The sequence below is a fragment of the Stegodyphus dumicola genome, chromosome 9 (assembly GCF_044657685.1).
Source record: "Stegodyphus dumicola isolate Sdum_Otavi_A_Nest chromosome 9, ASM4465768v1".
NCBI lineage: Eukaryota > Metazoa > Arthropoda > Arachnida > Araneae > Eresidae > Stegodyphus > Stegodyphus dumicola.
The window spans coordinates 71,173,811-71,199,491 of NC_140776.1; the positions used below are offsets into that span (position 1 = coordinate 71,173,811).

The window sequence follows — 25,681 nt, forward strand, 5'->3', positions numbered from 1 at the left end:
TGATCAAATCAGAAATCAGATATGATTGTTAAAGTCGAAACTTTTCTTAAAAAGACGTAAGGATTATTCAATGTTATTTGAAAGACATAAAGATTACAAAACTGATATTGTGAAATAAATATATTGAAGCACACTATAGTGAGCAAATATAATGATCAGTACAATTGCATGTTTCATATTTTGCGAAATACTTGAGATGTCCAGAAGGTGCAAATGGTGTAATTGGATAAATTACTTAATAATAGCGTTTATGATATACGATTACATTTATTGTAATTATAATGCATCTAGAACTGTTTTGTCTTTTGCGTTTTGAATGCATTTCGAGTTACGCCAGTGAATTTCGGTGGAAGTGATAAAACTGTTGTGATGAAGTGGATGCATGCAACACAACAACAGATACTTCCCAAGAGGATTGTATTATCACTACTATATACTCTCCTTTTATTCCAGGCTTATAAAATGATTCTTTTGCCCTACTCCCTAAAAAAAGAAGTCCGATTTAAGGCAGTAAGATTATTTCGAAATTTTGTATGCAAATCCTTTAATACTAAAGATGCAAATTATTCAGTTTTCAAGGTCAATAAGTGTTAACTTCGGCATGGGTTCTGTACATAGCACAGGTTTCTGCTGCGCAAAAAGCATAGAATAAAATAGCTAACAATTGTGATTGGTTTATCTTTCTCGTTCTCAGCGTAGCAGCTCCCTGCAGACATAGTTAATGAAGCCGTTACGACATTCTCAAAGACTTTATAGACAATTGGGCGACTTCGAATCTCATCACACAGTAGAATGCGTGAAGCGGGCTGGTCATACCGAGCAACAACACCTCCACCGTACGGACACGGCTGTGCAGGTGCTGGCATCTCCACCGTACGGACATGGCTGTGCAGATGCTGGCAAGAATGCTTGCTGCAAGGTCCTCATAGGCGGAACCAAGACACTAAAACGCAAATGTGCACGAATACGAAGCAAGATAGGATGATTGAGCAACAGTCCCAAATCGGTCCAACGTCATCATTGTCCGCTACACAACATGCTACAAATTTTTCATACTATCCGTGACACATTCTACCATGTTACGGCTCTTGGCTGAAGCGAGGTTGCGCTCACAGCGGTATTTAAGACGTTTGTCTTTAATTCCACAACATCGACAGAGTCATCTGGAGTGATATCGTAGACGATCATCATGAATGCTAACCGATTGGTACTGCACAGGCTTCAGCGATGAATCCCCCTTCATTCTTGAAACAGATTACCATCAGATCCGTGTGTGGAGAGATCGCAGCCGGTAATTCCAGTCAATCTTTGTTTTACAGAGACATTTAAACATTACCACTGGTGTGATAGTGTGTGGTGCTATCTCTTACGACAGAAGGCAGACCTGAATCACCCTACGTCACGTGTATTTAGTTCTCCTGAATGAGGTTTCTTTACAACATAAACATTTAATTCCCTATCATGGTTTTGAAACTATGAGCTATTCGTAATTCAATGGTTATTCTAAATATGTAATGCAAGAAAATTAAATAATATTTTTAGTATTTTATACTAAATCCAAACTTGGTAAATTTAAATTAATCATTTGCTTAGCTTATAAGGTATTTCTCCCGTCTTCTTAGCATGTCTTCCTGGTGTAGTGGTCAGCAAGCTTGACGCGTATTCGAGAGGTCCGTGGTTCGAGACCCGGCGAGGGTATTGCTCATTTTTCATCTCTTCTGTTTTCAAAAAATATCCTAATGATTCTACAGTGGCCCCCGAACTAAAGAAAGGTGGTGGATGATGATTTTCCACCACCAAGATTTGGCGATTGGGTCCCCTAATCCCCATTTACCTTTTAAAAGGGGGGATATATATGGTATTTCTCTCGCCTTCTTAGCATGCCTTCGTGATGTACTAGTCAGCACCCTCGACACGTATTCGAGAGGTCTGTGGTTCGAGTCCCCGCGAGGGCATTGCACATTTTTCATGTCTCCTGCTTCGAATTAATGTCTTTACAAGCTTCGTTTCTGAAGGTCATGGTTTTCCGTGTTTGAAGATGAAAAGTTTGAAGTGTTCGAGATGAAGAAAATATTTATTTCTAATTTTTAGCAAAGGTTATTAGAATTTCAACTATAGACACTTTAATTTTTTGTAATTACTACACTATGTCTCAAATAAAATTTGTATCTGTTTTCATTTAAGAAAAGAATTTTTAAGAAGAATTTTGAAGTTAAATTATAATATTCTATATCCCGCATCAAAGTATTAAAAAATTCTACTGATGTTGTTTTATTGATGGTACTACATAGTACATTTTACAGATCTAAAAATTTAAGAGTCATGAAAGTAGGTATACTGAAACTGAGAGTTATCGATTTGGAATGCCAGGAAATGCAACAAAAGAACTTAAATATCCTCCGTAAAATACGGCGTATCCTATGAAAAAAAATATGTTCTGGACGCAGTGCAGTCTTCCTCTTACTTGCTCAGAATGAAATCCTCCTCAGTAGTTAAGCAAATTTTTCCAGCAGGATTTCGCTAAATTTAACATAATATTAAATAGAAACTCATTAGAAATAATGCATTTACAATTAAGTCTCGTAGTTTACTTTCTAACACTGAATCAAAGTTTCATTAGCATTATATTTCTTTCATAAAATATATGTTCATTTAATCATAAAGTGTACTTGTTTAAGAAAATTTGAAAAAGTGATACTACTTTTATAAGATAAAATATTTCAATTTTTAAACAACGGAATAAAGACAAAGCACCTTTTACACCACCATAATACAAATATTTCCCACAAATGTTACATACAAATATTTCCCACAAATGTTGCGACAAACGTCTGAGGGAGGTGGGGCACAACATAAGGATTTAGACTTGCATAGGAACTTATGCCCAGAAACGTGACTGTACGCCCGCCAGGAGGTGCTGCACAGGGGAGTACTAGTAGAAAGTGAGGATTGCCTCATTCGAGCGGTTAGTACTATACGAAAAGCATGGAACGTTGTACGAACCGGGAGCTTGCAGACATGCACTTAGTGTATGGAACAGCTGAGGGTAACGGACGAACTGCTGCACGCATTCACCGAGAACGCTTCTCCAACAGACATCAAATATGTATTCGGTTTCCTGTTGTAGGTCCAGGATTATATTTTTATTCGTTGGGGGGAAATGGTATCAAATGAAATACAGATGAATGCAGTTTTACATATAATTTACTCATTGCAGGCAATTATTCTTTGTTAGTTAGGTTGCTGCTCCAGAAGTATACTTTTGCTTTACTTCTACAGTTTTTTCTTCGGTTCTGGAAGATACCCAAACTTTGCCTTACAAGTGATGACTGAGAAATTAGGCTATTTCAAAATCTTTATTTTCTATATATAATAGATGTGATTTCTACAATCACATCTATTATATATAGTAAATAAAGATCTACAATCAGTTCTACAAACTGAACTTGACTAATGCATAAGAAAATCATATAAAGCTCAAATGTATCTTTTAAATAATCAGCATAAGCCTGATTCTTAACTTTTTTCCATAACAAAATTAACTCAAGAGAGACCTATTTTTTTATTTTTAACATACCTGATTAATATATGAGCTCTTTCAATAAAGCCAAGGATGAGGGTAGAGACTTAGGCAGAACTTGTGCCCGGAAGCAAATAACAAGAATTCCAGACAGGATGCCATTTTTTATATATTTAGATGTATTTACTCTTCATTAAAAGCCTTTTTAAATAAATACGTATTTCAATATATTTAAACAATGTATTAATTAATATATTCTATACATTAGGCTTATAATATTTATATTAGGTTTATAATATTTTATTATAGGACTCTCTAGGCCAAGAGTTCTCAACTAGGAGGTTCGCTTCTTGGAGGGAGTTTCATTTTTTTTTTTGGTGGGGGAATATGATCAGCGTTTTATTTACCTGTTAGGTATTTAGTTTTAGTTTATGAATACGAAAAGCTATGTTTATTCAAATTTTGGTATTTGTCAATATTTTCCATCGCTTTCTTGTTTAATTTATAAAATTCATTAAAATATAATCTAAATGTAAATAAATGTATACGTATTTTTCCACTTTTAGAAAAGAGGCTGGGAGAATGATCGTAAAGCAAGAGTAAACGGGAGCATGAGGCAAAAAATGTTAAGAACCACTCCTCTAGAATAAATCATTTATTCATAGTATTCGTAATACAACCAGTTTAAATTGCGTATTGAACTTATGATTATTGCGAATTGAAACATATTTTTTATCACTCAAAAAATAGATAAAGAAATAGATGCGGTCCATCTAATTAAATTTAGACTTATTAAAGAATTCGAAGATCGTCGCATCACTTTTTACTCAAAGTATGTTTGGTTAAATGTTTTATTAAATAATTAATTTTTGGATTTGGCATATGCTGTTAATTTCACCCAAACATTGCCAAACTCATTCTGAATGCATTAAAAATGATGAAACAATTGAGACATATTAAGTAAACTGTAACAATTAAAATATTAAAATTATGCCATCATATAGGGGTAGGTCTTCCTATGGAAAGTAAAAAACTATTAATGTGTCAGGCAGAGCCGGTGCAAAAGTATCCGACGCCATAAGGAAAGTTCGGACACTCCCTTATGTTCCTACACATTTTTTATATTCCTGTCTTCTGTGAAGTTAATCACAGAGAGAATGATTATCATTAATTTTCAGTGTCATCATTTTGTTATGTTTTCCAGAAATAGTAGTCTCTTTCAAATATATCGTTTTGGAGAGTTAGTCACAGGACAGATTTCGCGGCATATTGATTTATAATTTTGTAAAGGTATTTTCTCCCGTCTTTCAGCATGCCTTGGTGATGTAACGGCACACGGTGCGTATTCCACAGTTCCAAGTTCGAGTCTCGGCGAGCGCATTACCATGTCTTACTGCTTCGAAAACGTAATAACTCTAGAGCGTACAGTAAATTAGTTCTTAATATTGTTTAATTTTAAATTAAAGAATATGCAAATAAAATAGCAAAATTGAAAAGTATTAATTATCCTCCATTTTTTTCCTTTTGGTTTTAGTTTCAAGACATGCTTCCCAAAATATAAAGATGGTTTACCAATACAGAAAGCCTAGGCGTTCTACGTAAGCTATCGTCTAGGTTCATCTAATAGAAATCTTCCTTGATGACAGGCAATGACGTTAATTAATTAAATTAATTTTAATTGAATTAAAGAAATGAATATTTCTCCGGAACTCACACATATGATAATAAATGATGTATTTTTATAGTAATAAAAAAAAGTAAAAAATATTTGTCTCATTTGCCTTGAATTCAAGTTCATCATTATTGCGTTATTAGCAGCCAATATCAAGTTCCAACGTCTTTAGTTTAACACTTTTATGTTTCTGTCAAATATGATTGAAGAGATTATTAATTATCTACATGCCGATCAAATCTCTTATTAAATTTTGAAGAAAGGACAGCATTTCTTTCACCAGATTTTCAAAAGGGAATTATTTTATCCTTTGTCATTTTTTAAAATCTTTTTTGATTAATTCCTTGGTGCTTATCTGCTTAATTCGGCATAATTAAAAGAAGAAAAAATAAGTTCATTTTTTATACGTTCGAAGAATATACGAGGGACAAAAACATTGTATAAACTTATTTTGATTCATTAATAAATAGAATGCGTAAATACAAAGCTTACGTAGATGATGATCTCGAGATCGTTTGCAAATGGACCAGAAAAATCACGCTGAAAACCGATCTTTCGAATAATCATTCCTTAAATTTGAACAACGTTTTCCTCAAATCATACGATACGTATTTATTCATAAATTTGTAAACAAATATTTTCCTTTTAAATGACCTAGAAAGCGAAACTTCCGTTTCAATAAAACGTAATGTGTTAAGGATTCAAAATGCAAATTTTACAAAAACAATGGCATCCATGTGAAAAACGTGACGAGTCTCACACACACACACACACACACAAAAAAAAAAAAAAAAAAAAAAAAAAAAAAAAAAAAAAATCTGAAATGTTTTAGATTTTAAATTACGTCCAAAGGGGCGTTTTTTAACATTTTGTGTGTTACCTTTCTTTATTAAATATCATGTTCCTCGCACTTAAACCATAAGATCCAGTGCAACAGCAATATCGCAAAATAGTTTTAAAACGAGCATATCTTTAGAATTTCCGATACAGAGACTCACGCGCTGGAGATAAAAATGTTTTTTCTGCATAACGTTGCCATTGCTCGTTTTGAAATCCTTGAGTTTGTTAATCAAAAATTCGTCAAAGTTTTAAAAAAATAGGAAATCGATCATAAAACAAATTTCAAATTTCAAATTTGGTCTTCCACATGCTCATATTCGTTGGAGGATTACGTTATTCAAAATTCGATGACTCTATGTACCGTTGTTTTATCACAATACGAGAAATATACATACATTTATGCAGATTTTTCATTATTTAATTTCTTCAAATATAATGCAGGACTCTAACATTTTGTGGCAACAGTTTGAAAAGTGAACCGACATTTATGAGTTCGACGCAAAATGCCAAAACGAAACTAGTAGTCCTTCGGGATTCAAATCCCTTTGGACTAAAAAAAAAAAAAAAAAAAAGAAAACATAAACGGGAAGGTGTATGAAAATAGTGTAATAAGCAATGGACTGCTCGTAATAAAATTTTCCTCCCCTGTTAAAGAGTAACATATTTTAGGGCTTGCTTCGTATTTCTAAATCTCTTCATAATTTAATTTTGTCTTTAATATTACAGACTTTAATAATTAATTTAAGGAAATTTATAAATTTCTGTTTCACGAACTTCTTCAAGATGGTGAAGAAAATTAGCATTGCTTCGGTAAACTAGAAAAATAATAGCTATTTACTTCCGCCCAAAATAAACTTTTTTTCATCTGATCATTACTCGAACGTAAATATGTATTTTGTAACTAAATGTACCCATTTTGTAAAGCTGACTGCAATATTACTGTATGCAAAATACGCATTTTGAAATGTCCATTCAAGGGATGAGAATTAAGTACCGGTGTTTATTGTTAACTTTATATCAGTCAAAATGTGCGTTGTACTGAAAGATGCTTCTATCTACTGAAATGGAAACATAAAAAATTTCAATAAATCATGGAAAAAAATTCTGAAAGCTTATTTCAGAACAATTATTTCCCTTTTATTAGGGGATTTATTGAAGGACGGATCTGTAAAAAATGTGTGATAAACGAAATAACGAGATGAACGAATTAATTTAAAGTATGATATAGTTTTCTAACATCTTCCTAAAATTCTCACATAAAGGATCAGGAATCATTTTGCATTTAATTTTTATAAAGAATTATGACCATTTTTCTAACTGAGAATTTTGCTCTGCAGGGACCATATAATTGTTTTTCTATTTTCAAAGAAAGTAGACATTTTGTACTGAAGCTGTTCTCTTAAAACTTTCTGTCGTGTTTAGAGAAATATTCCAGATGGGATCTAATATGCCTACGATCAATATTTAAAAAATAAATCCTTAACCAGCTTTCATGAATACTGTAATATTTGAGTAATTGAGACAATATGTATATTTCTCTTCGCACGTACTTATGCTGCATTATGCACATCAACTGGAATCTTTGAATTTTGTAATCAGAAAACTTAATACTACTGTCTCAAAAAAGCGAAAAATTAAAAACAAACAGTTTCAGGGAGGAAATAAATTACAGATGCAGTAAAAAAATGGACGGGTTATTTCCGATTACATTAAATAGAGCATCAAAAAATCGCGTTCTTAAGAATCGTAAAAATAAAGCTGTTTATGAAAGGTAACTGCATTAAGAGTTGATAGTCCAAGCATGACAGGACGTTCCGTTTAAATAAATAAATAAATAAATACTTAAAAAGGTGCTTCTTCCTCCCTCTGGTTTTTGTTAAAATTTTCCTCTCGAATCAGGGCGGTCAGCCACGAATTCGGACAGCTTCAAGATTTTACTCTAAAATATAAAATCTTGATCACTGAGGTAAACGAAACTAATAGATAAGCTGAATTCCCATCTCTTCATTTTAAATACTTATTTAATTATTAATTATATTATTTCATACAATTCTTTATAAATATTTTGAATAATGTTTTGGTTCAATATTTTTTGTAGACTTGCTGATTACGCTACCAGCTGCCAGAAATGCTCTGATTACTGATATATTTATTTTAATCAGTTCAGCGTCTGTAATTTCACTACTTAGCTAGCAATGAATAATAATAGATATAAAAAAACTGAGTTAATTGTATCGAACTCTAAGTTTGATCATCAATAATAGCTAATTTAAATTTGAAAGAAAAATTAAATATCTTACTCTTTGCTTAATGGCAATACATAGGCTAGTGGAAAATAAAAATGTTTTATTTCGAACAGACATATACAGTTACTTTATTATTTAACAACAGAGATATGAACTGTTAGTAGCACTTAATTTTTTTTACTTTTAGTTTTGATAAATTAACATCGGCTTTCGCAGAATTATAGATAATTCGAAAACCACTTAACCAATTTAAAAATTTATCCTTTAAATTAATAGACAATGATTACGCAAATTCTTATTTACTAAAAGAACTATATCAGACAACTTATATTTTAAGAAGTTAAAAAAACTCATCAAATATTTAACATTTCTGTACCAAATGTACCAAATTCAGACATAGACAGCAAATAACAGAAGCACATTCGGCTAAAAATCTGAAGGTCCAGAGTTCATATCTCGTCCAGAGGATTGCTGATTTTTCATGTTTCCTACTCCAAAATAAATCAATCACTTTACAATCTCACATGTCAAAATTAGGAATCAATTACTTATTAACAATTATGTTTTAAACAACAAACTACATCTGGGTATGAGAAAAATTACACGTAAGCTGCCTCAGTTGATTCTGAACTAATGAAAACAATATTTTAGATGCAGCAATAAGCCATAGAATGATTAAAAAAACGCTTAATTCAGGAATTTACGTTAGTCTGCACTGGTTTCTGTGATGCATATGAATTAAAAAAAACTAATCTTCTTTCACCTCAAACGAAAAGCATATTTGCATCATATTATACATACTCAAATGAAATTACTGATATTTTTAATGAAATTGTTGTTATCCATTCCTTTGACAACGCCTTTGGGATAGCTGAATGTGGCCATGTCATAAGATGTTTAAAATATCTTAGATGTTTTCAGCAGGATTGGAAGAGCCAGCAGACCAATCCATTAATCAGTCCTCACTTTCCAGCAGTTAATCTATGTTCGCAAGGTGACGCAAGTGTCATTATATCTCCCATACAAATAATACGGGCAAGAATCGTTTACGATCAAGAGCTAATGAGGCAGGATTATTATGTTTCACATAGTATAACACATAGTATTCAACTGTTACTGCACCAGCTTATAGTATCAAAGCTCTATACATTTACTCACATTTGTCCACCGTAATAGCGATTTAATAATTATTCGATTTGTTTCAGGAATATGGTTTACTCACCACATTTCTTTCAGAACAACTTCTACTGCTAGAAGTACAACAGATTTGGTAACTTTTGCTTCATCCCAATGTACTGCTCTCCAGTACATGTGCACTTTGAACTATTACGGCCAGTAACGTTGGTGGGTGGGTTTAAAAGTTCGCAGCGACCAATGGATAAATAATTAATCTTCACGGTGGCATGACTTCGTGGTCGGCACGTTGGGCGCGTATTCTAGAGGTCCGTGGTTCGATTCCCGGCAAACCCGTTGCTAATTTTTCATATTTCCTGCTTCCAAAAAATACCTAATGTCTCTACAAAGTGTTTTAAGAGCTCAGGTGCTCAGTAGTGTAACAAAATATTACTAATATCCTTCTTTATGAACTGATCGAATCAATAAGTTATTGTTGAGCATTACTTTCCTAAATATATAATTGAAAAACCTATTGTGTTTTTTGAACTTAAACCTTTCTTTACATTGTGTAATTGCAATATTGATATTATATATTTAAATATCACGTATTTAACGCTAAACCTCTCATTACATTGTGTAACTGCTTAGTTGCAGGATTGATAGATTAGATGTTATATATTAATGTATCACCTATTTAACCTTATTGAAACATAACAAATGCGATGGATAGCTAGTATTACGACGTGTGTTAATAAATGTTTTTTTTTACAGTAGCATTTATACAGACCTTTTTCTTAATATTGTTAAATCTTCTAAACATTAACAGTTAACATTATATAGATTTAATATGATTATGATTTAAAAATAATCTAAATAATAATTAATTTATGAGTTTTTGAGTTATTAGTGATACAGATGCTTCAGAATGCAATGTTTAATCTTAGTATCCGTGTACCTCAAAAGAAATAACTAGTAGATATTTATTGATTTCTCTTAAGATAAATTTTAATTTTAATTCCTCTTTTGTCCTAGAAAAATAGGAAAGGGTGAGAAATATTTATTGGAAGCTTGGCATTCAGTTCATCCTGTCAATTTAGCGCACAGTTTAATTTTGAATAGTTACTCATTTGTGTATTAAATAAGTGCGAAAATCAGCTCATAGCATTAAGAAATATTATCATAAGAAACCTTTTTTCCGAGTGTTTGGCTTTGTCATTTCAAACATCTTAAATATAAAACTTTCTTTATCTTCAAATTCTGAAGGAACTCATGCTTAAATTAATAAGCTTGCCATAGCTACGTAGCTTAAAATTGAAAGTTCAACTAAAATCTGTAACCAATATCAAACTGCAATTTCTTTGTAATTCTTTTGTATTTTTAACCTTCTTTTTTGAACCTTTTTGAAATTTAAATGAAACATTTCGAGGTGTTACACTGTAATCCATGTTCAGATTGAAACTGTTCTCTTATTTTATGTTCATATAATTATTTGTTACATGTTTAAATTCTTATAGGGTAAACTTGGTAAATATGGGCACCAAAGCATTTAATTAAAAATATACTATACAAAACATTCTATTTTTCTGAAATTAATATATTTCAAACTTTGAAGTATAGTCTTTCTAATGATATATGAACTTTTATTGCTATGTGTATAAAGAAGCTCCACAACAAATTCTGCAATTGCCCATACTTGACTAATTCTTTAAGTAATATGGGCACAATTACCAGAAATATGGGCAGGTTGCATTATTAAAAGGATAAAAAACTGTATCTCTACACTTATCGTTTCCAAACAGAAATGCATTTTATACAAATTATAAGTTTGGCAAATGATAAGAAGTAAAATTAAATTTTTGTTATTGATCAAGTTGTATTATGAAAAATGTCCAAGTTTTTATCTAGAAATTAAAAATAATTGAATAGTAAAAACCAGATAAACTATTGATTTAACACAAATTATTACATACTTATAGAAGAACATCTCTTAATGAGGACTTGTATCATACGCTACTCTCATTACAATAGAAGGAGTCACCCTGTAACGCGACACATTCCTCATGGAACCAGGACGGACAAGAGCCACAATATTGCACCCAATTTGTGTCCTTGAGTTTTATCATAAAAGTTGCCTCATGCAAAAAAAAAAAAAAAAAAAAAAAAAAAAAGGTACTACCCATGTTACCTTTAATCTTACTACCCATGTTTGCTCTAGTGACTTTATTCAATAGTTAGCATTACTGCTGTCGAAAGAAGGAAAAACGACACCGCCCGCTACTGCCAAAGCATATTACAGTCATATAAGATTGCAGCCATTTATATGTCTCATGCAAAATTAATTTGCTTAAATGGGCCCATATTATCTCTCTACTTTGAATAACTGATATTAAGATCGACTTAATTTGATCTTTTCACTAGACACTTACATGGCCAGCCGTTAGTCTGAAATGCATTCCGTCCGACGAGTTATGCATGTCAGATCAAAGACTGGCCTCGCAAGCGACTAGTTCCCAATAAATAAATAAAAACACATCATTATTAAGGAAAAGCATTTAGTAAATGTAAGCATGATTTTGAATTATTTATTGTTATTAGACAGAACATCTACCCAGAAGACAGAATATCTACCCAGAAAGCAGAATATCTACTTGGTGAATTATTTATTGTTATTAGAATAGCTACTCAGAGAGTAGCTATTCTCTAGTGTTTTTTCTCTGTTAGACAGAATACTATAGAATATCTACGCTATATTCTGTGTAGACAGAATATCTACTCAGAATACAATTATACTACTAATAATCTACCCAATGTCTGTTTACTCATATCTACTCACTTTATTCTACCAGAATTACTGGCAACAGTTAATTCTGGATGTCCTTCTATATTACATTAAAAAAGATGTACGATTAGTATATTTAGGTATGATGCAGTAAGAAAGTCTATTTTGATATACGCATTTAAGAATAAGTTACATGTAGGTCTATTAAGAGCTCGTTTTATCGTTTAATAAATGTTTGTTTGTCTTTTAAAAACGTCTCCTGAGTGCTTAATTTTAATATAAAAGAAGCTAACATAATTACTTAGGCCATACAACAAAACCTTTTTTAAATCCAAATTTTTGGTACTTTCTAATTTTGTTCCATGCTTTCTAATTTTTAATCACTCGTACTGGAGATTATTAAAAAATGCATGCAGCATTATAAAAATGGGGTCGGAAATAACATATGTATTAATTTTATGATTTCTTTAAATTTAAAATCTGTCAAATTGGCAAAATAAACAAGAAACAATTCGAAATTAAACCATAACTTTTCTACAATTTGACGAATGCATATACTCACAGATTCTTCATTTTTAATAACAAGTGTTGAAATAAATAAAGTAATTGAAAATTTATTATCTAGCTACAATGTGAATTATATTTTATATTAGTAAATATGTTTTTATGTACATAATGGCCGTTCATCTATCATCGTTGACTTTTATTCCGATTGGCAGCAAGAAGACTTATTCATTAACTGAACACTATGCAATAAACCTAACAATGAACAGCTTTAGAATCACAACTTTTAATTGCGAGCAGGAATCATAAAATTAACTGAGCCTTTGCTGGAAAATGAATCTACGACATTCTAATTGTTAAATGGATTTGCTGTACACCGTGTACCAAGTTACTTCAGAGGAAAACCTTTAATTCCTTATTAGTTTACCCTGTATATATTAATGCTTTTATTCTCAAGCGTTTCTATTATAGAATGTTAATCCTTAAAGCGAATTAAGTGTATGATTATATACAATTTCTTTTAAATATTAAGTGAAGATTACATTTATTATGCAGAATGCAGAAATCAGCAAATAAATGATACCTTAATACTCATGCAAGAATGGAATTTACGAAAATAGTTTCTAGTAGGAAAAGAATATTTTTTAATCAGAATGTCGGAGAAAATTATATGCTGTTTCAAATTACAAAGAAATAAACTCCAGTATTCCGTCTCGTCTAACTCATGTGCAAGCAAGTACGAAATTCAGGCTAGCAGTTGTTGACGTGCTTAAAAACAGTACACAGCACAAAAAGAGGCAGCAAAAGAATCTCTCATATTTCTTTTAATGGTTGCAGATAAATGGTTGTTAAGATTTTAATCATCACATCGCGATCTTAAAAACTGGAAACTTGCTATAATTTAATAGCCAAAAATTTTTCCATTTTTTAAATATTGCAATATTAGATATGAAAGGCCAATACTGATCAACTGTTTATGAGACAGCATATTACTCTTTTTATATGAACAATTTGCAATACAAATTTAGTATATTCCTAAAGTATTTTTAGCTCAATAACCAAACAAAGGTTTCATGTGCTCAGTATTATAGCATTCATGTATTTAGATCTGTTTATTCATCATTGGACTCTCAAATCCATATCTAACCAAAGGTACAACCCAAGAGGCAAGAGATTAAGACCGCTGAATACTGGTTGTTCGACTCGGATTCGAACCCAGAAGAATAAACTGGCTGCATGGATGATTTTCGTGGTTTTGAGCCTTATGAATAACAGGAATATGCTCCAGTTTTCCTTAGAAACTCGTCAACGAAAATATCCATCCAGTTAAAACAGAAAGCCCTCGTATGCTTTGCCACATCTAGATAGCCTAAGCTAAGCTAAACGTCCAGTTTAAAAAGTGTGAATTACAATTTATAATTTCAAGGATCGAAAAGAAATCAAAATTGCACAATAGGAGAAGAAAGAAAATGCAGTTTTTCAGGCTTCCAGCAAAATGAAATTAAAAATATGAAATTACTGTGCTTTAAAGCTTACATATTTTTGTCATATAGCTTCAGAAGGTAAGAGTCTATAAAAGTTATATATTAAAACAAAAAATTAATGTTAAAAATCGCACTTAAACCTTTTTAAATCAATCTTTTCTTGAATTAACAAAAATTTGAGGCATAATATTTCTTGTCTTTTTTTGTAATCGATTTTGCATTCATGCCTGTACATGAATACCAACATATATATAAGTATTTGCACAAAAGTACATACACAAACTTATCTGTGGATATCATGAAAAAAAAGTTTCAATATAATACGTGAAAAAGTGCAAATCGTATTAAATCACAGGAGCTAATGTTACTTAAATTAATTTCAGTTATTAAAGAAATTTTATAGCTTATTTTAAACTAAAACATGGTTACTATGTAAAACACTTTGCATCACTCGCATTACTGCTAAAGATTCAAATTGATGTCAAGTGCTTAAAACAAAAAGGAGGAAAAACATCTGCAATCTCTATTCTTTGTTAGGAGCAAGGTCGGAATATTTAGCTTACTAATATTTAGCTTACTAATGTGTGTCGCTGCTTAAAGTAGTGCTAACTCGCCTCTCTATGTATACATTATGATTTGCTTAAACAAGGAATAATTGTTAATAATATTTTAATCAACAGTTTGTTTCTGTTTCTTCAGTTTGGAAAATTTTTTACGTAAGAAATGTTTTTAGCTAATCTTTCTCAGGTTTGGTTTGGCATATTTGACTGCGACAGATCACTAAAAGACTATCTGAATAAGGGAAGAGGCATCTTCGTGGAGGAAGTTCTAAGGGAAATTGGCTCGTATATACGTATATACAAGGGAAAACTCACGAAAATGCTCAAGCAGCCGGCTCGATCGCCGGGATTCGAACATCGGACCGAACTACAAGTGCTCAACGACTCTGCTGCTCGGCCGCTGGTGGGCTTATATCTTTCTCAGCACCAATTATAAATAGAAATTTTTACAGAAACAGAGAAAGAATTCAAGGATTCTATCCTAAAATAAAGAACTTTTCAACTTAAAATTAAACAAACTAAAACTGCTGTAATTATTTATTTAGTATCGATATATTCAAAAGCCAGGTTTCTACTAGTCTGTTACATTTCCGTCTAATTCGCCGTTTATTACATGATTGTTTTCTGACTGAAATGCACCTATAATAATGATGTGGCTAGAACATGACCTACACCTCAATTCCATGTATTAAGCAACAAGGAGTTCTATTTAAAACATGGCATTGGTTGATCATTTGTAAATAAAATAGAAGACTTTTGCAAACTTTATGGCTCAATGTTAATCATAAACGTTACTCGATTTTATTATTCTATTCTCCTATACAACGGAACACGATAACTATACGTGCTCATGTACACATCCTTTCTCATACTTTTACTTGAAAATATCTCATCTATCGCTGTATATCCTCCAGTGATATAGTGTTTGGGATTCACAAATCAATGACGTAAATGGCTCGGTTGTTTTGCTTATCTTTAAAATTCTCGATAGAGTGTAAAGTGTTGCCGCATGTTTTTCCTAGTCTTTTCTTGGTTCATGAAATCAATGTTCAGTTTTCTTAATAAGATGACAACTTTTTTATTTCTCCTTTTAGTTTTATTTATCAAACATCACTTTCTGCGCAGTTACCCACATAAATTTTTAATAACAAAATCATAAAATCTTTAAAAGCAGCATGTTTCTAGAATTCTCAGTAGAGGGCTAAGTGTTGTCATGCACTTTTTATACATTCGCTGTAATATTTATATTTGGTATTTGTATCTGATTTCTTTAAAAATAATACTTAGTGATAACATTTGGTGAAAACATCCTTTTATTTGAAAAGTAATTCGACACAAGAGTGGGACGGATTCAAATTGAAGAAAAATACATTTAGGGTGCTGCGCCTTTCACATATTCATTTTTGTTATCAATTTTTAATACATAACTTACAACAATAAAAAGAATAATGTATTGCGTGAGAATGGTTTTGAGCTTCTGTGGATAAATTCTTAATCTTTTGGACGATAGTTGTATTCGCAGAGCCAAATGATAATGATGAAATGTCGGAAGATACTAAAGATATTTCGGTTGTATCCAAAACTTCAGGATGTTTAAAAATTTAGAATTTTGCAAAACAACCAAAACAGCTATTAAAACAAAGAAAAGGAATGGAAAGCCAACCAATCCTCCAGAGTAAATTGGAGGAGAGAAAAAATGTCGAAACCATTATTCACTAATTTATAGAACAGTACCAGAGCTTAAATACACCGAGGAGGAATATAGAAAAGCTATTTAAATAGCAGTGAACGATCCAGATTTTACTATTTATGCCGGAATGGGTACAGGAAAACACTATTAAAGCTAACGCTATACTTAGCTCACATAAGACTTGCAGATGTGAAAATTCCTAAAGATTGCTAAAGTGCATTCTATGCAAGATGGACTGAAATTATGGAAAATATGGAGAATAAGTAAATTAATATTGTTGACTCAGAGGCTCAGAGCGAATCGATAAATGAAACGGAGACTGAAAGTAAAGGAAAACAAACTGGAAATCACCAAAGAAAGTGCCAAAAATTGCCCCTGCAGAGACTATTGAAATTCCAGTAGAATAAATTTTCATTATTAAGTGATATGGCGAGAAAGAACGAAACAAATGATGAATTAGATGTAGTGAAAGAGAAACTTCCTTCAGCTGTAATCAGCGACTCTGACTCGTGAGAGATAAACAAAGAATTTCTTTTGATTTGTACCAATCAAGATGAAGCAGAGGCGGAGAAAATTTCCTTTTTCATCTACGCGAAAAATCAGAGTGACCGATCGCTAGTGGTGAAAAGTATGCAGCATTTTCATTCATATCATTGAAACGTGAAACACCAGTAAAAAGTATTATTTAGTTTCCTCTTGCATTTGGATACCTATGCAAAACAAAATAAATAACACACAGCATATATCAATACAGGAACTCACATAATTTAAGTAAATTCACCTATGCAATTCATTATTCTTATTGCACATACAATATTGTATAAATCCGTATAAAAGGTAAATCAGTTTAAGAATTATTGAAATATCTAATCTGCTAGGGATGTGAAACGAGAGATTTTCTTATAACCTACAACTGAATTCTATCAAAATTTTGAATTGTTATTTATAGAAGAAAGATTAGAAAATAATGATCACCTTCATATGTTTTTCCCTATTTCTACTTAAAACTACAGTTAAAATCGTTACAACTTATTAGTTTTAACTGTTTTTTTGATGGCTTCTTCAGAACTTTTGGTGTTAAAAGATATACCAAAAGTTCCGAAGAAGCCATCAAAGATGACCTTGCAGCCACACACTTCCGTGCGGGTAAAACAGTTTTAGAAGAAAAATATACATACCTTTCAGAAACTGCCAATATATCTGCTTGAGAAAAATGAAGAAAGAAAAGCCATCTATGACTTAAATAATATTCTAGGCATTAATCTAAGGATAGAGGATTTTAAACCGAAGAAAAATGGACCAATCCTGTGCTATCGATGCCTGAGGTTTAGCCAGCTAATCTTTACAAGTTTTTTGGTGAGAAAAGAGTTAGAAAACTAAATGTGTCCTTGCTAGAATTCGAATCACGGAGAAACTGCTCTTTGGATGGGCCAACCGCTTATTCTTCAAGAGTGCGTATGAGCGAATGCGATAATTCGTTACTGATCTTTTACTGGTATTTCCTTATTATGACATTTTGTTAAATTAGTATATATCTAGAGACAAAGATGAGAGTTAATATGCTAATGTCATAAAGCATATTTACAGCGATAGAACAATAGAATTTACAGCGAACTAAGTTCTTTATTTTGGCAAAACTAAAAATTTATCATGAATATCAATCAGCATTTATTTTATCGTAAGAAGACAATTTGAGAGTAAAATTACTATGATAAAGGAGATAACACTGTTTCATTTTCTGAAAGAGGTTGGTTGCCAAGCACTCAGCCGAAATCGATTAAGTCATCGATTTCTATTCCTGAATTGCAAAGACCTGTATTTTTCAATTATTCGGCTAATCTGTTGGGATTATTAAATGTTGTTTAAATAGATAAAACAAGACGTATGTATAGTTTGTGTAAGAGAATTAAGGTGAGAGCGGGTGATTTCGGTACTAGTTTTTTCCCCGCAGTGCCTCCGCACTGCAGCATTTTTGACGCAGTTGAAACTAATAAGTTGTAACGATTTTAACAATAGTTTTAAGTAGAAATAGGGAAAAACATTTGAAGGTGATCATTATTTTCTAATCTTTCTTCTATAAATAACAATTCAAACTTTTGATAGAATTCAGTTGTAGGTTATAAGAAAATCTCTCGTTTCACATCCCTAGCAGATTAGATATTTCAATAATTCTTAAACTGATTTACCTTTTATACGGATTTATACAATATGTATGTGCAATAAGAATAATGAATTACACATGTGAATTTACTTAAATTATGTGAGTTCCTGTATTGATATATGCTGTGTGTTATTTATTTTGTTTTGCATAGGTATGCAAATGCAAGGGGAAACTACGCATAAGAGTATTAAATAATTTTACACAAACTGTTTCTGCCTCGTTACTTTTAATTAGTCATTAATGATTTTGACTTTTTGTTTAATGGTCATTAATGGTATATTTTGTGTAATTAATGGTTCGTTTGAAGTCTTTATTCGATTTGACCTCCTGCCTTCAACTTTGATAATTCAGTTAAAAAATTCAGTTTGCACTCGCCACAACACAAATTATTTTCTATACTTTGTTGAAGTTATGTAAATTCATCTAAATTTTTCTGAAATTATTTAATAACACAGAATTAAATAACAGACGTATTTTGTCTTTCAAATTTCACAACCAACGATTCTGAACTTTTAATTATGAATTTCGTTATGATAATGCATGTTTTTAAATAAAACACATCCTCTGGATTTCATTAGATGGATTACATTACACTATATATTCTCAATATCTGTTAGCGCATGGAGACCATCAAAAACACTAGGGATGATTAAGGTTATTAAAAAGAGCCAGAAAAAGTGACAGCTTTCGTTTTTATTTTGGTTTGGTTTATTAGATTATGGCAAAGCACTCGAGGGCTATCTGCCTTAAGGGAGGGATGCCTTCGTGAAGGACATTTTAAGGGAAACTGGCTCGTATACACGTTACACATGGGGAAAACCACGAAAACACCCATGCAGCCAGCCCGTTCGCGGGATTCGAACCTCGGACCGAACTACCAGTGTTCAGCGACTTTACCGCTCGGCCGCTGGTGGGCAGTTTTTATTTTAAATTAGTAACATAGAAACGGTAACTGCCTCAACTTATACTCTTTTGAAAAAAAAATCGAAGCACCATGAAGGAAGCGGTTGTTTTTGATGAAATTGAATATGTATATAGCTCATACACAGATAATAAAACGATTAAAAAATCAAGGTCATAGTACCTGTTCACAGCTCACAATCACTCATTGAGTGCTCAAATTAGTAGTTGGTCGAACCATCCCTGGCGGCATTGCATGCTTGAATTCGTCGAGGCAAGGATTGGTAGAGGTTCCTAATGTCATCCCGCGACACATTCTGCCAGGCATTCATCAGTTGTCACTCCAGATGTTCAGTATTTTGGGGTGTCCGAATGTGGCGGCCTACTTTGGCCCAGACATGCTTGAATGGTGGAAGGTCTAGTGACCTTGCTGGCCAAGGAAGAGTATCAACCGCACGGAGACAGTCCAGAGATATGCGACCGGTATGTGGCCTGACATATGGCCCCAGGATGACATGCCACGAAGAATAATGCAACCGGCCGCAGGATGGTATCAACATGCAAAAGCTGTTAAAGATGCACGGAGCAAAGCAGGGCTGTTAAAGATGTACGAAGGATCATTAAAGATGACCTGCTGTCATAAGAAATATCGTCCCGCACCATCAACACCAAGGGTTACGGCTGTATGCCTTTGTAAAACAAAGGTAGGTTGATTGGGACCGCTGGCCTCGTCTTCTCCAGACACGAACACGGTGGTCATCTGCTTCAAGAGTGAAGCGGGATTTAGCGCTGAACACTATACGATGCCAGTCTGATGGTAGCCATGATGATCGGCTGCGACACCACCCCAGACGACTCCGCCGATGTTGAGGGGTCAAAGGTAAACGTCTTAAAGGCTTCTGTTAGCGTAACCCCGCCTCAGACAAGCGCCGTGAGATGGTGGACAGTACTACGGGAGGTATAGACTGTAGTGCGTTGAATAGTCGACAATGATATCGTTGGGGCGGTTCGGGCATGGCGAACAATCATCCTATTTTGCCTCTCATTTGTGCTCCTTGTCCTTCCAGAGCCTTCGCCGGCAATTTCCTTGTAACAACCATTGCTGCCAACATTGCCACCATTGCTGCACACAGTTTCTGTACGCTGCAGGTGCCGGCCTATTGTTCGGTATGACCACCCAGCTTAACGGAACCCTACAATGCGACCACGTTCGAAGTCGTTTGGTTTCTGTAAGGTCTTCGATATCGTCGTAATGGCATCTTTAGTTGCTTCTTTACGGAATTACAATGGCAGGAACAAAAAAGATAAATTTTCAGCCTCTGTTACTGGTTTTATGCTTTGCGAATTGCGCGCTATGATCGCAATTTTCGCTCATTTGCCTTGAAATTTTAATCATTTGCATGTTCGATCATGATATTTTTGCATACTAAATTTCGTCACGATCATAAAAGTCCTTGGCGCTTTGATTTTTTTGAAAAAGAGTATAATTATTGCTAGAAATGCATTGTTGTTTCAAAAATCAAGATGGATTTTATTGGAAAGAATAACAAATTTATTATTTTGAATCACTTTGAAACTGAAGCAAAACTCTTGTCATTTGAGCATAACCGAGGGTTTAAGATATGTTGAAAATCAGAAAGAATGTCAGCGGAAATATACAGATGAGAACGATCTACTTGATGCAAGAATATTGTCCATGTAGTTTATGAACCTTAGCACAGATTTCTCAAAAGAGTAAAGAATGTGTTGAAAAAGCCCTATATCTTCTGCACGCGGAGTTAATTAATAACATGGTACTTTCCAGAAAACCTTCCAGGCAATATTACGCTTTTTAAGAAACGTGCTTATCACATTCGAACATTCCACGTACTTGGTGGAAAATTTTTGCGACTTCTTTGCAATCTACTTATCGCACTGTGGTGGATGAAAATAAAGACATCTAAAGGCATGTGTTGTTTACTAATAAGACTATATTTTATACTTATAGAATGGTTTATATACACAAAAAGCAGGATATAAGCTGAGGGCAGCCCCATGAAATATTCTATGACACAGAAACTCACTCAGCATTAATGTTGAATTTAAATGAATGAAAAAAGGCACCTTCGCAATTCGAATTCTCTTAGGTGACAAAGTTATCTAATAATTAACCCGATGTCTGATAATTTTTTTAGAGGAACACTGAGTTTTCGATGACTTTGACCATACTATTACGATTTAACAAAATAGAGCACAGCCAATATTTAGCTTAAATCATAAGTGCATAACTTGGAAAAACATTACTCAATCGTTAAACTGGATAGAGTTCTTATGAAGAAGAATGAGTACTCAATACGTTTAACAAACCTGATGCAACATATTTTTTAGCCCAAAGGGCGTTAGCTCAGAAAGGCTATTAATTTCGTTTTGGCATTTTGCTTTGCAAACTTTAAATGTCGGTTCACTTTTCAAATTGTTGCCACCAAATATTAGCGTCTTCTGTTACACTTAAAGAAATTAAATAATGAATGCATGTATATTTCTCGCATAGTGATGAAACAAAGGCACCTAGAAGACATCCAATTTTGAATAACGTAATTCTCCACTGAATATGGGCATCTGGAAGCCCTAATTTGTAATTTGAAATTTGTTTTACTATCGATTTCACATTTTGTAACAATTCAACAAATTTTTGGTTAACAAACGCTACGATTTCTAAGAAAGCAATGAAAAAACTGTTCGGAGGGAAAACAATTACCTCTAGCGTTCGAGACTATATGTCGGAAATTCTAAAGATATGCTCATTTAAAAACGATTTTGCCATCTAGCTGTTGAACTGAATTTTATGGTTTAAGTGCGAAGAACGTGATATTTAATAAATAAAGATAACAGACAAAATGTTAAAAAAACGCCCCTTTGGACGTAATTTAAAATCGGAAACCTTTCAGATTTTTTTTCCGCTTGAGTGACTTTTTAAAATTAGAAGCGAGCAAGATGAAGATCGCAAGCCTTGTGTAACTGAAATTCTCATTTAAAACTCATTAAAAATGCAATTAACTATTTTGTAAAACTAAATTATTTTCAAAATTCAAAGATTCCTTTTTAAACTACAGAGTTATCTAGTTATCTGAAGGAAACTTAAACCAAGAGTATCTTTAATCGTTCTTAAGTTACATGGTGTATAATTAAAAATAAAAAGTTCGCGTAACCTTTACCAATAAAACAATACTCTACCAGTAGTAGAAAATTGTATAAAAGAAATAGCACTAAAATTTATCTTTTTGCAATAAATTTAAAAAATGTGTTCTATTGTATCAATCTGGATATGAAATCTAGATAATATGATTATTTTTTCATTTAGATTTTTTTATTGCATTCTGTACGAATTGTGTTTATATGATGTAATTTTTATGCTTTTATAGTATGTAAATAGATTTTCGGTTAATGCAGTTCCCGTAAACATTTCTCGCTTTTTTAATTGCACGCAACAAGTAAAATTTGTAATTTATATCTTAAATATATTACATAGCCATATAGTTATGTGCTTATTTTAAAACATTCCTGTTTCTAATCTAGAGTTTGTAATGTTGCGCGCTTCCAACCTGCACGCAACAATAGTGGTGACTGCTATGAACTGGAAAGTATAAAAAGTCTTGAGAAGGGTTTAAATCCCTTTTTATTCAACTTTAGAAATTACAGATGCGTGCTCTTGACGCTCACAAACTACGCCGACCCGGCGGTAAAATAAAAATAAGAAACTAAAAAAAGAATAACAACAAGTGACTAACTACGAGGCTCTCTAAACGTAACTAACCTATTCGCGTTCTAAGATACCGCTGACAATTCAGCAAACTTCTTAATATTACGTTGAAAGATTTAACAATCTGCCGAGGCAAGCACACAGGCCGAAACGCGTGGTTCTTCAATTTCTAACTAGCCACCTCCACGCTCGTGAAGCAAGAAAGCACACTATCGAACTCGTTTCCCTTCTATTTAACTCAGATTACTTCCGCTGACAATTTGAATCCTTGCGCGTTCTACTAAAATTTACATACTCTGGCATTGGCAATTCCAGGGAAAAGTAAGGCTTGACAGGAAAGATAGTTTAAACTTAAAATAAATGTTAGTTAAAATAAATATAAACCCTACAAGTTAAATTTCAAGCAGCAATATTCTTAATTTTTAAAATACAATATATGCTTCTACGGTAGTTTGGTTTTAAAATTTTAGATGGAAGCAATATATTTATTGAGTTTTAGTAAACTAGTTTTCCCGTTGTTTAAATAATAATGTAAGGATAAGTCCATAAATTTGAAATTTATATTAAAAATATACTATATTATATTAAGCAAAATATACTCTTGATTTTTAGTTAGTGAAGTTAGTTTTATATTCAATCTCTAGGAATTTCGAAGCAGTCTGATAAATTTCTCTCTATTTCAATGAATAAAAAATATTCTGAAATACAGAAAAAAATTGCTATAAAATTCTCTTAAATGCTAATCTATAATAAAAACAGCACATGAAAAAGAACATGATAAATTAAAATTTTAATTTTAATACAATTTACCCTGACTAAAACTGACTTTATAGAAAATATTTCGATAGACTGGGCTTCTTATATTTTAAGCAACATAAATAACTCTTGCTTATTTTTTCCAAAATATACTTCAATGTAAGTTTTAATATCTCCTAATTTCACATTTTTATTAACATGCATTAACATTAACATTATTTTATTTTATGCAAAGATAAATTTTCCACTACTCTTTTATAAAGTAGAAAAAATAACATCCATATTTATTGTTACAGACTGTAACATTTAAAATGTAGTTTGAAGTTGCTGTTTATTTTCATTTGGATGAGAAAATCTCTTCGTTTTAAAAAGGGGGAAGAGACAAAACCTAACAAAATATTCAAATATTATGTACTAGAAATGCGTAACCTAAAAAAAGGTTTCAACAGTATTACATTTTTATTTCATGGTCTTACGAATTTAATTAAATAAAAAATTTATTTTATTTTACTACGAAACATTTTCTAAATATCAAAATTGAAACCATTACGATCAAGATCTATTATCGCAGTTCATATAAACAGAGCTTTTCCACCGTATTGCTGAAATAAAACTTTAAACATGTTTTTATTGGATCTATATGATAAAATAAACTAATTCGTGATTTTTATTTAAATTCTTTAATTTTCTATTTCCTTCTCCCTCCTCGGTGCAACAGTCACTTATTCATATTCAGTTAAAAAATAAATTGCGACTCAGATTTAAAATATTTGAAATGACATTTTAAAGAACATAGGTTTAAAACACATGATTTTTCAAGAGTGAAAAATATGAGCAAATTTGTGTCCTCCTTATTTATTTAACGTATCTTTTATTTTTGCAGAAAAACACACATGCACAAAATAGAAAGAGAAATAATATAAATCCACAGAAATATGCATTAATTTTATATTAAAAGAAATCTGTGGTATTATACGAATATCTTAAATACTCACATTAACCAACGTAAGAACGGTATCTTTTGCTTTAAGCTTCTCTGCCGAGCTTAGCTGTATGTACATAAACACAAGATGATAAAATCACTAACCGCTCGAGAAGAGAGGTCTTAAACGAGTGAAAACGTATCCTTGTTCTGTTACAGCATCCAGACACGATCTTTTTTGTTCTTAGGGTTTCTGTTTATTATTTCTTCGAGCTTTCGAACGTCACCTAGGACTTCCCAAAGAACCAGTTTTTTAAAACTCACGTGTTCCGCTGCGTTGCACGAGAATAACCTCAGAGGTTAAAAAACAAAGAAAACATCACTTTCCTTTTCGTTTATTGGCAAAGAAATTAGCGTTTTGTTTTTGTTTCACAGTGGCGCCATTTTCAAGTGCAAATGGAATATGGGATTCTTATTAGCCGGTGATATTTCCAATCTTTTCGAATTGGTTCCGCTCAGCAGCAAGAATGGCCAATCAGGAATATAAGCACTTCCTGCCGCTGGAGGTGAAGGCGGAATGCTTATCGACCGGTCAAAATTTCCATGCTCTATTGCGCAGGCGCCACTTAACAGTACGGAGGTTTTCTTTTTTATTCACTATTCTCTGATAGTTTTGAAAGTGAGGGACGAAAAAACGCATCTGCGGAATTTAAATTTGTCAGAAAACTGCTGACCGTGTCAGGATCCCTGAAATTAATCATAATTATATTGACTACAGCTTTCGAAGTTTCG

At 32.4% G+C, this 25,681-nt stretch overlaps 1 protein-coding gene across 2 annotated transcripts in view; it reads right to left on the bottom strand.

Moving 5' to 3' along the window:
* LOC118199238 (retinaldehyde-binding protein 1-like) overlaps window positions 1-25,427 on the bottom strand; it is a 139,207-nt gene extending 113,780 nt beyond the window's left edge. The window contains exon 1 of one of the 2 annotated variants that reach the window (XM_035371037.2): window positions 24,963-25,427. The gene's annotated coding sequence lies outside the window, so the exon portion shown is untranslated. Of the gene's footprint in view, window positions 1-17,589; window positions 17,748-24,962 lie in introns of those variants that run through there. The other variant, XM_035371038.2, reaches the window with a different exon arrangement.
* Window positions 25,428-25,681: the final 254 nt, after the last annotated feature.